Source organism: Arvicanthis niloticus, chromosome 5 (genome assembly GCF_011762505.2).
Source record: "Arvicanthis niloticus isolate mArvNil1 chromosome 5, mArvNil1.pat.X, whole genome shotgun sequence".
NCBI classification, from domain to species: Eukaryota; Metazoa; Chordata; class Mammalia; order Rodentia; family Muridae; genus Arvicanthis; species Arvicanthis niloticus.
In genome coordinates this window covers 68160173-68172797 of record NC_047662.1, presented here as the reverse complement: position 1 = coordinate 68172797, position 12625 = coordinate 68160173, and the positions used below count along the sequence as shown (strand labels likewise).

At 43.6% G+C, this 12625-nt stretch overlaps 1 protein-coding gene across 5 annotated transcripts in view; it reads right to left on the bottom strand.

The window, feature by feature from the left end:
• Positions 1 to 3183, bottom strand: part of Mpdz (multiple PDZ domain crumbs cell polarity complex component) — a 142677-nt gene extending 139494 nt beyond the window's left edge. For 3 of the 5 annotated variants that reach the window (XM_076934728.1, XM_034503713.2, XM_076934729.1), the window contains exon 1: positions 3021 to 3157. The gene's annotated coding sequence lies outside the window, so the exon portion shown is untranslated. Of the gene's footprint in view, positions 1 to 3020 lie in introns of all 5 variants that reach the window. The other 2 variants (XM_034503712.2, XM_034503715.2) reach the window with 2 other exon arrangements.
• Between the last annotated feature and the right edge of the window lie 9442 nt (positions 3184 to 12625).

Here is a 12625-nt window from a genome sequence, read left to right as displayed (position 1 = left end):
GGGATAAGGAATGCATCTTCTTCCTACAAACTCATGGGAAATCTAAATCATTACTACCTAAGCATATGACTGTATTTGGAGAGTTTCTTTAAAGAAATAATTAAGGTTAAATGCGGTAGTCGGTGGCATTAATCCAATAAGACCAGGCATCCTCTTAGGAAGAAAACAGGTCAACACATAAAAAGGAGAAAACATGAAAAAATACAGAGAAGTCACCATCTACAAGGCAAGGAGACAGAAGCCAGCCAACCAAATGCCACACCTGCTGATTGTTGCCCTGGGAACCAAGGATATTACTTCCTGTTATCACCAGCACATATATTATAGTTCTCCAGCTGTCAGTCCTTAGCCCCAGACTGGGAATGGGATGCTGTTTACTGTGCCCGCGCACGAACACACACACACACACACACACACACACACACACACACACACACACTGGCTATGGAAGCAAGCCACTCCACTTCTGAAGTCTACTTCTGGTAGACTCCAGAAGAGTTTGTTAGTACATGACAGGAGAGCCTGGCTCGCCTTGAAGGGACTGCTGGTACAAACAAGGACATTTGGATGTCTTTTCTGACATCACAGGCAGAATGAAAAGCTAGAAAGATACAAACTGATATCCCCTCTAGCTCCTGCCACCCACCTCCTTCCCAACCATTTCACCTACAGGTCTACACTCTCTTCTTAATGTAAAGCACTAACTTATGTTAACAAAAGTAGCATCAACAACAAAATTAGTATCACTTCATCATGTCCAGAGACCTCAGACCCTTCAGCTGCCTTCTCCCCACCCCCTCACCCCCAAATCTCATGACCTCGTGCAAGGGCTTTCTATTCTCTCCTGTGATCAGCTGAAGACATCAAGCTTCCAGAACTGTGCTGTATTTATTTTCTAAGCCTCCTTCTGACCCGCCCCCAACCCAGCTAGTGCCCAATCCAATCCAAGTCACCACAGCTCCCTGTTACTATCTGACTACTACCTACTACCTACCTTAGATATTGACCGCACCTGGTTAATTAGCACTGATTTCTCCTGTCCACTTTTCCTCCCATAGAGCCCCCCTAAAATTATCTAACTAATTACAATACAACAATTTTGCCATACTAGTTTCTCACATTTCTGTAAATACTGTTCAGTACACAAAGCTTAAATTTAAAAGAGAAAAATACCTTTCTTATCAGCAAACTGATGCTTGAAACAACGCAACTTAGCCCAAGGAAATTCTACCTCAGGCCAAATGTCTATTTTTACAAAGCCACAGAAATGAGACACATCCTATGGACAATCTAGCAATCCTGAATTCACTAAGAACGCTACTGTTTCTTCATTCTTGAGAGTAGATCTTTCTCTGGTAGATGGAGTGTTTATTCTACAGTATCTGGTGGCATATCCAGTCCAGTAGGTCAACTTTGCCTCAAAATATTTGATGAAATTCAGAGTATGTTGGCCATATTATGAACGTAAAAAGTGGAGCCAAATCTGCAACTCAACTCCAGTCAAATCTATGATGACAGACTTGGGAAGTAATCTGCAGAATGATCTTTCTCTAACTCAGGACAGTTACCTTCCCAGCAACTTACTGTTGCCCAAAAGCTTCTCGTCTCCCCAGTCTCACCTCCAGAACATGTATGCAAGACTTCATTTGTAAACCAGTTTGCCTACTTGAGTTAAATGTTGAACTTGCCAACCAGCACTGAATCAATGCAAATTTGCATTTCTGCAATTATCTCTCTAGTAACCTCCAACCTGCAGCGAATTTTACTGCATAGACAACCTTTATTCCTTCACGGTGTTCCCTATTTAAAAGGCATCTGACATTCAAAGACACCCCTAGGGACTCAACAGATCATTTTCTGGGTGACAGGAATTTGGAGCACCCTAAAAACGGACTTAACTTCCTCACCAGGTTTCCGTGGTAAAAGAAGAACATGGTAAAGGAAGGGAAAAAAACGGAAGAAACTAGAAGAATCCAAGGAAGAAAGGAACACGTGAAAGACACAGCACACATATGTGCTACTATCAATATGTTTTAAAAAATGTCACATCAATTTTTTTTATTTTTTTTATTTTTTTTTATTTTTTTTTTTTTTTACCAATGGGGTGAGGAAGATAAGACAAATTACAGAGCATCTCAAATTAGCTTTCCTTGATGCAGGGACACATATTAGCCCAGGTGCACTTATTCAAAACTTTATATTAGAAGTTCAATCAAAGGCGTTCAAACTTTAATTTTATTAGAGTTTTAAATGCAGTCGCTAATCAATGGATTCTATCAGCCTCTAAAACCATAATATACTAAGTTATAAAATTTGAACGTTATAAAATCTTCATCATCTCTGAACAAATTCAACACGCAACAATCTCCCATACCCCCTAGAACCAACACCACCCCCACCCCCCCGCCCCGGGGTTCTGGTCCCAGACCACTCATTTTATAAAGAACATCCTAAAATCAAGGTCTATGAACACACAAAGGTGATGTCGGCTGCACAGCTGTACTACAGCACCGGATGAGGTGGCCTGGGCTCAATTCTCAGATTCATCCCCTCAGGCCACTGAAACAACACAGAGAGGAGTTTTCCCTCTAGCTGGTGAAGTCACGGTCCTCTTATCTGATGCTGGAAGGAAACCCCTGCCTCCGCCCGCAGGCCTGCGAGTCCGCGGCCTCCTCCCCCCGGCAGAACAGCCCCCCTCGCGCCGGCCCCGGCTGCCACCGCCCCCTCCTCCTCGTCCTCCTCCTCCTCCCAGCCGCCAATGACCCTGGAAGGAACTACCCAGTCCCCGAGCCACTGGAGAATAGCAGCCCAGAGCGCACCATCGCGCCCCACGAAGCAGGGCTCCAACACAAAGCGCCCCCCCGCACGCTCCCCCACCCCCACCAGGCCCCGGCCCTCCCGTACTCCCCGGGCCCGCGCACAGCAACAGGCGCGCAGGCCGCGGGGAGAGCACGGCGGGGAGCGCGCAGCCGGGGAAACTTCCAGAGTCCCGGGGGCAGGGCTCGGGCGGGGCCGCTTACCCGGCTTGGCGGCCTAGCGGGGACTCCCGGGGTGGGCAGAGCGCTCCGCTCCTCTCCTCTGTAGTCGCGGCCCTAGGAGCTCGGTGTGGCGCGAACGCTCACGCGTGGCCGGGAAACTCGAGCCCGCGGCCGGCCAGCTTCGCTGCGCGCCGACCAGGCTCCCGGAGGCCGCGGGGCTGCGGGAAGCCGTGACGCCGGCGGGGCGCGCTGGCCAATCAGGGGCGCGGCCCAGCAGCCGCCGGGATGGAACGACCGGCGCCCCGACCTCCCGGTCCGCGTGGGTGACGGACACCGCGAAGGCGGCAGGGCGTGGGGCAGGCTCCTAAATGTGACTTCCAAAGGAAATGCCTTATTTGTTTATTTATTTATTTATTTATTTATTTATTTATTTATTTATTAGAGCATTACCCAAATATTGGCGCGGGAATATTTTCTGAAATGTTTTGCTGATATTTTTATCAAAAAATTGAATTGGGCTAAGAACGCAGTTTGTGTGTTTTTTGCTCCCGGCCCCTGCACTAGGAGTCTCTAGTTGCAGTTCTAGTTCTTGGTGAAGTCTGCCCTCTCCATTCGTGGCCTGTCGAGAAATGAGGTGGCCAAGGGAAGTCCTCTTTTAAGAAGTTACTTAGCACACCAAGATGCATTCTTAGCCTGGTCAGCCAATTAAAAGAAAGAAGCAGCAAACTCCCGGGAAGAGTTGTCTGCTGCTGGGAAGGGGGGTGGGGGGGTGTGCCTCTTTTCTGTTTTGTGCCTTTTACAATTGTCTTTATGTTGACCTCAGCTCTGAAGTCCCACAGTCCACCCCCAATCCCACACCAGTTAAGGAAATTACAGCGCTCTCTCTCTTTTTTTTTCTAAGTCTAAGAGTGCGCAATTTAAAGCTCTCGGAATTTAAAATACTTACAAGAATTGCGTTGTAATTTTATTTTGTCTACTAAAAAGCAATTTGCGTTCCTCTAACATTTCCTAAATATTTAAGGCGGAAGCGCATAAAATGCACAAGAATGAAAGTGATGTCTTTCAATGAATATTTTTGCTTGCTGATGTTAGTTGATTAAAGTGGATTCAGTGTCTTGGGTGCAGACAATAGAGGGACAAAGCCTTCAGATCCCTTGGCCCACAAATAAGAATCAGCATAGATTTGACATTCAGGGAAATGTGAAATCTGACTGGATGTCTTCGGCATTTGTGGATATGAATTAGTTCTAGTATTTTTTAAAATGAAGATGTACTTAGGCTAAGAGACAGTTCATCCCATCTTTCTCCCCCAGTGCATTTATGGGAGTCTGTTCTGTCAGGCCTCCCTCCCTTTGAACCAAACACAAAGGAATAGAGAAGGAGGTGGGGTTGGGGGTAGGGATGGGGGCTCGAGCCACAGTTCTGTCTCTACCCAGTGTGTTTTTGATCACAGCTGTGGAAAAGACCCTAACTTCTGGGCCAGTCACTGCTTGGACAGTTGTCTTAGTAAGGGCATAGACCTTCTACTACCTAAATCCATGAGATGTATTTTTCATCTCATAATTCATATTGGCTGGTTTTGTGTGTAGACCTGACGAAAGCTGGAGTTATCACTGAGAAAGGAGCCTCACTTGAGGAAAAGCCTCCATGAGATCCAGCTGTAAAGCATTTTCTCAATTAGTGATCAAGAATGGAAGAGCCCATTGTGGGCGGTGCCATCCCTGGGCTGGTTGTCCTGGGTTCTATAAGAAAACAAGCTGAGCAAGCCAGGGGAAGCAAGCCAGTAAGTAACATCTCTCCATGGCCTCTGTAACAGCTCCTGCTTCCTGACCTGCTTGAGTTCCAGTCCTGACTTCCTTTGGAGATGAACAGCAATGTAGAAAGTTTAAGCTGAATAAACCCTTTCCTCCCCAACTTGCCTCTTGGTCATGTTTTGTACAGGAATAGAAACCCCGACTAAGACATAGTTTATGTTTTCTCCTGCATTCACCGAAGCTGTATAGACTCAGTGTTATTTGTTTTCAAGTAGATCTGCAGGTGGGGACATCCCTCTGTCTTGGCTACCTTTGAATACTGGAGTTCCTCAAGATTCAGTTATGAATCTTCTCTGTGTTTTAAATACATCTTTAATACATGTATTTTCACTTCCACTTTCTTATAGAACGGCCAAGAATGTGCAAATTTGAATGTTCAGTTCATGCATCTCCACATATCCAAGCATTTACTGAACATCCCTATTTGCCCGGCTCTAACCTGGCTTTCCCAAAAGGGAATCTTAAGGGCTCTGCTCAAGTCTGCCCATTCATACATATTTCAGTGGCCATTACTTCTACAACTTAGGATTGGGCCGCTGTGATAAATTCTCATTGTATACTATTTTGTGTCACATATTATGCATCCTACTTTATGATTGCTGATTTCTAAATGCTTATGCAATACTTCATTATCCCTCTTCCCTCTTAATTCATAAACTCCATGAGTGCAAGAGCCAAACCACTTTGTGGCCTCAGTGCCTAGCAAAATGCTTGCGTTCAAGTGGCAAAGGATAAATATGTGATTGCAAGGGTGAACATTCATCAGTGTAACTTAGAAGCTACCTCATCAGTAGCCGGTGTTCCATCACCATAATCAATACCTGCATTAATCAACTTACAAAGCGGGGGGTTTATCTGGACTAAGGTTTTGGAAGTTTTAGCCCATTATCTGTTGGCTCTGTAGCTTTGGGCCTTCGGCCTGGCAGCACATCACATGGAAAGTATGAACAGAAAACTCCTTACCTGATAGTAGGATAGAAGGAGGGAAAGGGGCTGGTTCCACTGTGCCCTTAAAGGGCAGGAACCCAAAGACCTGAAAACTTCCCACTAGCATTCACCTTTGAAAAGCATCTCTATCTGCTAATAACACCAAGTGAGGAACCAAGTCCGTATAACACATGGGCCCTAGGAGATTGTGGACACATAACATCCAATGTGCTGTGTTTCATATCGTTACTCCCATGCTATCTTTTGCTTGCTTCCTAGCAGTAACTACTCAGGATGGCATGTTGCATTAGCTTTTTGAAAAATTCAAGAATTTGAAACAAAGTCTGACAGAGGAAGACAAAACACCAAGCAGATAAGACAGAATTGCTATACTGTGCTCAGTCTACCTAATAGAGACTATTAAAGGATTTCTTACACTTTTTGTTATAGACCCAAGGATCTGAAAGCAAAAGGATTCAGACATTTCCAAAACCTGTGCATTCCAGTAATATCCCAAAGGGCACATTGAGATTCTTTACAACCATCTGTTTTTCTGAAACCCAAATAATGGTTTAAGCCATTCTTATTTTTAAAATGAATAGTATTTTATTTTAGGGGGAATTCATTCATTATATTTTGATCATATCCACTCAGATTCCACCTCCTGATTCTTTCCAGATCCACTGCCACACCCTCCCAACTCTGCATCCTCTTTAAAAAAATTTTAATAGCCTATAAATTCCAATTCATTCTATGCATATACTCCTGGAAGTGTGAACATCCCAGGAAGCATGTAAGTAGTGCTTCAGTTAGGAGTGGGGGCTCATGATCCTGTTCCCCTTCCAGGGTGGACTACAGACTGGTTTGACTTTGCGCAGCAACCACAGCCACTGTGAATCCCTGAGTGTAGCTCAGTTGTGCCGGTCAGTTTTTATGTCAACTTGACAACATCTAGAGTCTTTGTAAAAGAAGAATCTCAACTGAGTGGTGCTATCCCTGGGGTGCTAGTACTGTGTACTGTAAAACAAACAAACAAACAAACAAGACTGAGCTGAGCAAGCCATGAGGAACAGTCCAATAAGCAGCACTCCCTGCTAGTCTCTGCATCAGTTCTGGATTATGGATCTCTGCTCTGCTTGAGTTCTTGCTTTGCTCTGCTCTTCCTTGACCTCTGACTCTTACAGTCTTCATGTACACACCTCTGTGTTGATTACTCAGCCTTGGGGAAGAGAGTATTATACAGATGTTCTATTTGTGACTAAGTACTCCACAGATACTTATTTGCTATACTTTTAAAAATTGTGAGTTTCTACATTAACCACCACACCCTGCACTAAAAGTTTTCTATGATAGGGTCAGAGAGGCATACTGATGTATAGGTAAAGAAATGGAATCACAGGGCAATTTGATACTGTGCCTGTTTCACAGACTAAAAGTAGTAGGCTTCTCCCTGGGGCGTATGAGTTTCTAAAAGATTGGTTCTCAGCAAACTTCCACTTGCAGGCATGAGGAACAGTCCTTAAACCCAATCAGAAACCAGTTGACTACACACATAATATTCATGCCACTATTACACACTCGGCATATCTTACCATGCAGATGATTATTGAAGTTAATGGGGTTCACAACTAGGTAAATCCACAAATGGCGTATTCTCGCCCAGCAGTCTTTGTAGCTTCTCCAGGACTATGAAACCTAAGGAGTGGTGAAGAGGTCCCTATCAATACCAAAGGGAATCTCCAGGTCCTGCAGCCAAAGTATGTGCTGTCTTCAGAATAGAGCCTTACTATGAAGTAAGAGCGACAGCAAGAGCATCTCATTATGGTGCTCACTGGGGCACTTCTGCACATGCTCCACAGGAGGTATCACATATCTTGACTTTTTATTTGTTGGCTTGTGACTTCTGGAAGGAGCATTTTTATCCTGCTTGGGGTAACCCCAACTGAACTCATAGAATTGGGTATATAGCTTATAAAATAGGTTTCCAAGCAACTTTATAAACATCTTTAGTGTTTTTAGTGTTTAGTAGCCCACTCCACAACACTCCACTTCCCAGCATGCTATCCCTCTCCTCACTTAAACCTCCATCCCCATTTCCCCCATTTTTTCTTCATGTTCTTGGTATTTTTCTACCCTCCCTTAAGATATGCATTTCCCCACCAAGGACTTATGTAGAAGTTACTTTTCTCTTGCTATGATAAAAGCACTCTGACCAATGTAACTTAATGAAGAGTGGCTTTTGGCTTTTGCTTCCAGAGAGATAAGAGGCTGTCATCGTGGCCAGGAGGCACAGCAGCATGAAGGCATGACAACTAAAGCCAGAAGCTTAAAGCTCATATCCTCAAAGGCAAGCGCAATGAAGAAAGAATGAATTAGAAGCAGGGCCAGAGTATAAAATCTCAAAGCCCACAAGCAGTGATGTTTTCAAACCACACAGGCCCTCTCTAGTTTCCTGTATTCTATAGATGCTCCAACTTAAACTTACAGATCTAAATATCCGACAGACATTAGGATCTACGTGTGAATGAAAACATGTGACTTTTGTCTCTGTGTCTGGGTTACCTCACCCAATGTAATGTTTTCCAGTTCCATCCATTTGCCTATAAATTTCCTAATTTCATTTTGTCTTCATGATTGAGTGTGATTCTATTGTGTATTAGTATAAAAATTTCATTATCTGTTCATCAGCGGATGGATATCTAGGCTGTGTCCAATTTCTGGATATTATAAATAGAGCAGCAATGAACACGAACAAGCCAGTGTCTCTATAAAGAGCTCAGAAACTGAACATCAAGAAAATGAATGAGGCCATTTAAAAGTGGGACATGGAACTGAACAGAGAGTGTTCTCAGAAGACAATACACAAATGGCTAAGAGATGTATTTAAACTGTCCCTGATCCTTAGCCATTAGAGAAATGCAATTAAAGCTACTTGAAATTTCACCTTACCTCAGTCACAATGGCTAAGATTAAGAAAACAAAAATAGTAAAAGATGAGAAGGAGGGAGCAGGGTGGGGGACAGAACTCTTGTGCACTGTTGGGAATGGGAACTGGTGTCTGCTGCAGAAATCAGTGTGGCAGCTCTTCAAAGAGCTGGACAGTTTGCTCAGTGGTTAGGATTGATTTCTGCTCTTGAAGTGGACTCAGGTTCAACTTCCATAATTTATGTCAGGCATCTCACAACTAACTGGCTGCAACTTCAGATCTAGAGGAGGCCTCTGGCCTCCACAGGCATGTGTGTTTAGGTGCACATACCTACATGAAAATATACACGGGCATACACACACACACACACACACACACACACACAGAGAGAGAGAGAGAGAGAGAGAGAGAGAGAGAGAGAGAGAGAGAGAGAGAGAGAGAGAGGCAGAGACAGGCACAATCTCAGGCACTCCATATTATACCAAATACCAAGAGTCTATTTTGTGCCTTTCTTATATAAAAGCAGTTTTGGGTGACTCTTTACTAGCTTGAACTATTGATAGTGTAATTGATCAGATATAAACGTAAGCTAAGCATGTATAGTTTTACACTTCCAGCTACTCTATACTTCTAAAACAAGTGAAGTGTCTACTCCTGACAGCTGACAGGCACATCCCAGAAATTACATCTATGATCCGGCAAAAATAAAAGGATGCTTTTAGGTGCTTCCCAAACACAGACTGTGTTCTGCTTTCCTAACAGCAGTTTGCCACTTGCAGTAAGATGTTTCTGCAGGACTCTGAGGTTAGTAATCTAGGTACCAAAGCCTTTCCTCTGGCCCCTGTAATTTAGGGGATTCCAATGTGGAACACTTCACTCTTTCCATTACCCTTTCCCAGCATGATTCATAGTAACAATACATCATTTAAGAAGAAACTAGATGGCGTGTTTACAGCTCCCTTTGCCTAAGTGCAGCTGATGTCCAACACATGTGCATGTCTAGTTTATTATAATTGGCAGAAATACTTTCAACCTCATCTATTGGCTGGATGATCTCATGGTTTCACTGGTCTCTAGTTTCTTAATGAAAGTAAATAGAAAATAGTTTGTTCATTTAAAAATAAAACGTTTTAGATAATTTCTTTTTCTCTTTATTGGGAAGATCAAAGATTAGGAAAGGGGAGGTAGAGATGAGAGAGGATAGCAGATGTACAGGAGCCTAGGAGCAAGCCATTGTGGGGAGAAAATAGAACAGAGAACCCAAAGCAGGAGGAACATGTAAAATTTACTTCTCTCTTCACAAGGTTTTTTTTTCCATTCATTAATTAATTTATTTATTCACTTTACACCCAGATCACAGCCCCCCTCCCTCCATTTCCTTTAGTCCCACCCTTACAGGCCCAAATAGGCAATCCAGCTAGGGGAAGGGGATCCAATGGCAGGCAACAGAGTCAGAGACAGCCACTGCTCCAATTGTTAAGGGACCCACATGGAGACCAAGCTGCACATCTGCTACAAATGTATAGGGTGCCTAGGTCTAGCCCATGCATGCTCTTTGGTTGGTGGTTCAGTCTCTGTGAGCCCCCATGGGCCCAGGTTAGGTGACTCTGTAGGTCTTCTGTGGTGTTCTTGACCCATCCAGCTTGCTCAATCCTATCCCTGACTCTTCCACAAGATTCCCTGAACACTGCATGATGTTTGCCTGTGGATCTCTGTATCTGTTTCCATCTGCTTCCATCTGCTGCTGTATGAAGCCTCCTAGGAGATAGTCATGCCAGGCTCCTGTCTGCAGGCAGAGCAGAGCAGAGCATTAACAGCATCAGGGCTTGGCTCTCTTCCATGGGATGGTTCTCAAGTTGGGAGAGTCATTGGTTAGCCAGTTCCCTCACTCTCTCCTCCATCTTTATCCATGAGCTGTAGGCAGGACAAATTTTGGGTTGAAGATTCTCCCTCCACTGTAAGTCCTGCCTGGCTACAGGAGGTGGCCTATTCAGGCATCATATCCCCAGCTGCTAGGAATCTCAGCTAAGGTTACCCCATAGACTCCAGAGTGTGTCACATGGGCGTAAGTCTTCTGAGAAAAGGCATTAGGAGGTCATAACCTACTGACCTTGAATTCAAATGCTTTAGGTTCCACATCATTCTGGTAAGTAAGGACATTTTAAAGCATTGGAATGAGGTTCATTTTGAGAAGAAATATAAACAAACACTATTCCAGAATCTCTGTCAGATTACTTTAATAACCTGACATGGCCAGAATAATTGGGTTATTTCAGAGACCATAGCATTTTAGAATCCATCTACATAAAACACTTCTTCCCTACCATGAATACTTTGATGTAGTAAGTTCTTTGTTCCCAGAAATATAAGCAATAACACCATCAGAAACAGTACTCTGTTGTTTTGTATCATTTTAGGTAAAAATCTTCCTTTGGTAAAAAAAAAAAAAAAATACAGGTCTGTGTTACTTTAATGTTTTTCTTTGTCTATTTTTAATCATGGGTTTTACACACTTTAACTTCCCATCTAGCCTACCACCCACCAGAGGAAGGTAAGGATATGGAGGGAAGTAGACCTGTTTAGAAATGGTTCTTTGGAGCAAATCCTATCTGTGTCATCAGGAAATCAGCAGTTCAGTTCAGAGGTCAGCTGCAGCAGCCCAATCTACTTGCAAGTACTTCATGGTTATACCAGCAGTCCAGTTTGGTAGAGTCAGGATAGCAAACACAACTCACCAGTGGTGACACTACCTAGCAGAGACAGGCAGGCGTCAGCCTCAGCACAAGTCAGTAGGGGCAGCAGAAACATCAGGAAAAAAGTTCTTGTTTGATCAGCAAAACAAAGATCAGCAAAGACTTGAGACCAACATGCATTGCTATGCAAGCAAGCCAAGCTCAGCCTCCTTCACTGTCCGTCAAGTCCTCCCTCCAAACATTTCAGGTCATGCCTCTGCACATGAGTCTGTCTCAGCTGATATCACTCTGCCAATTGGCTCAAGTCCAAGGAAGTGGCAGGAGGCCTTTAGCACACCACCAGAAGTTTTGGGGTGCACTTTTCCCTGTGAAGTCCCAACAAATGGAGCTCAACTATGCAATGTAAGGCAGACCAATACATTTGTATCATCATTAGTGAAGAATCCTTCATCATATGTCCTTTTATGTGCTTGCTTCAATAGAGCATTCTTTCTCCTGTGTCTTCTTCAGCAAAACATTCCTCCACATGTCTGCTTTAGCAAAACATCCTTTCACTTGTGTTCACTTCAGGAAAATAACCCTTTTCATGTTTTCCCAGGAAAACACCATCCAACACAACTGACTTTCCAAAGAACTATTAAGTTTCCTTCAGGGCTGGGGCTGGAAAGATGAATCACTGGTTAATAGTTCTGGGTGTTTTTCAGAGTACCCATATTTGACTTCCAGCATCCACATGGTAGTTCACAACCTTCAGTAACTCAAGATCCAGGAGACCTGTGCTGTCATCTGTCCTTTATGAGATCCACTTTTCTATCTTACTTCTTCACTTGTCATCCCCAGGGCTCCTGGCCTCACTGTGTTCATGCTGATGTGCCTTTAATTCTAAAGCCTGTTTTCACTGTAACATATTGAGACACTTGGCATCTACCACCAGCCCTTTTCTGTACCAATTACAATAAGATGACTCCTACAGCTCCATTTTACCTCAAATCTACTCCATTTATTAGTCTATTTATATAAGTCCACAAATCTTTCATTCTAAACCAGTTTGCAGTAGATTGTTTGCTATTTGAAAATAGAAACATTCACGCTAAGGAAATACACACATTAAACCATCCATGATGACCTAACAAGATAAATTCTTTTAGATTCCAAGAAACACATTTGAGATTGTCTCAGTGCTTAGAAGTTTATAAAAAAAAAAGGTAATTGGAAAAGGCAGCAGAACAACTGTCTGCTGGTAAAGATCTTGGTTTCCCCCAAAAGTGTGGTACCTCTCAGGTTACA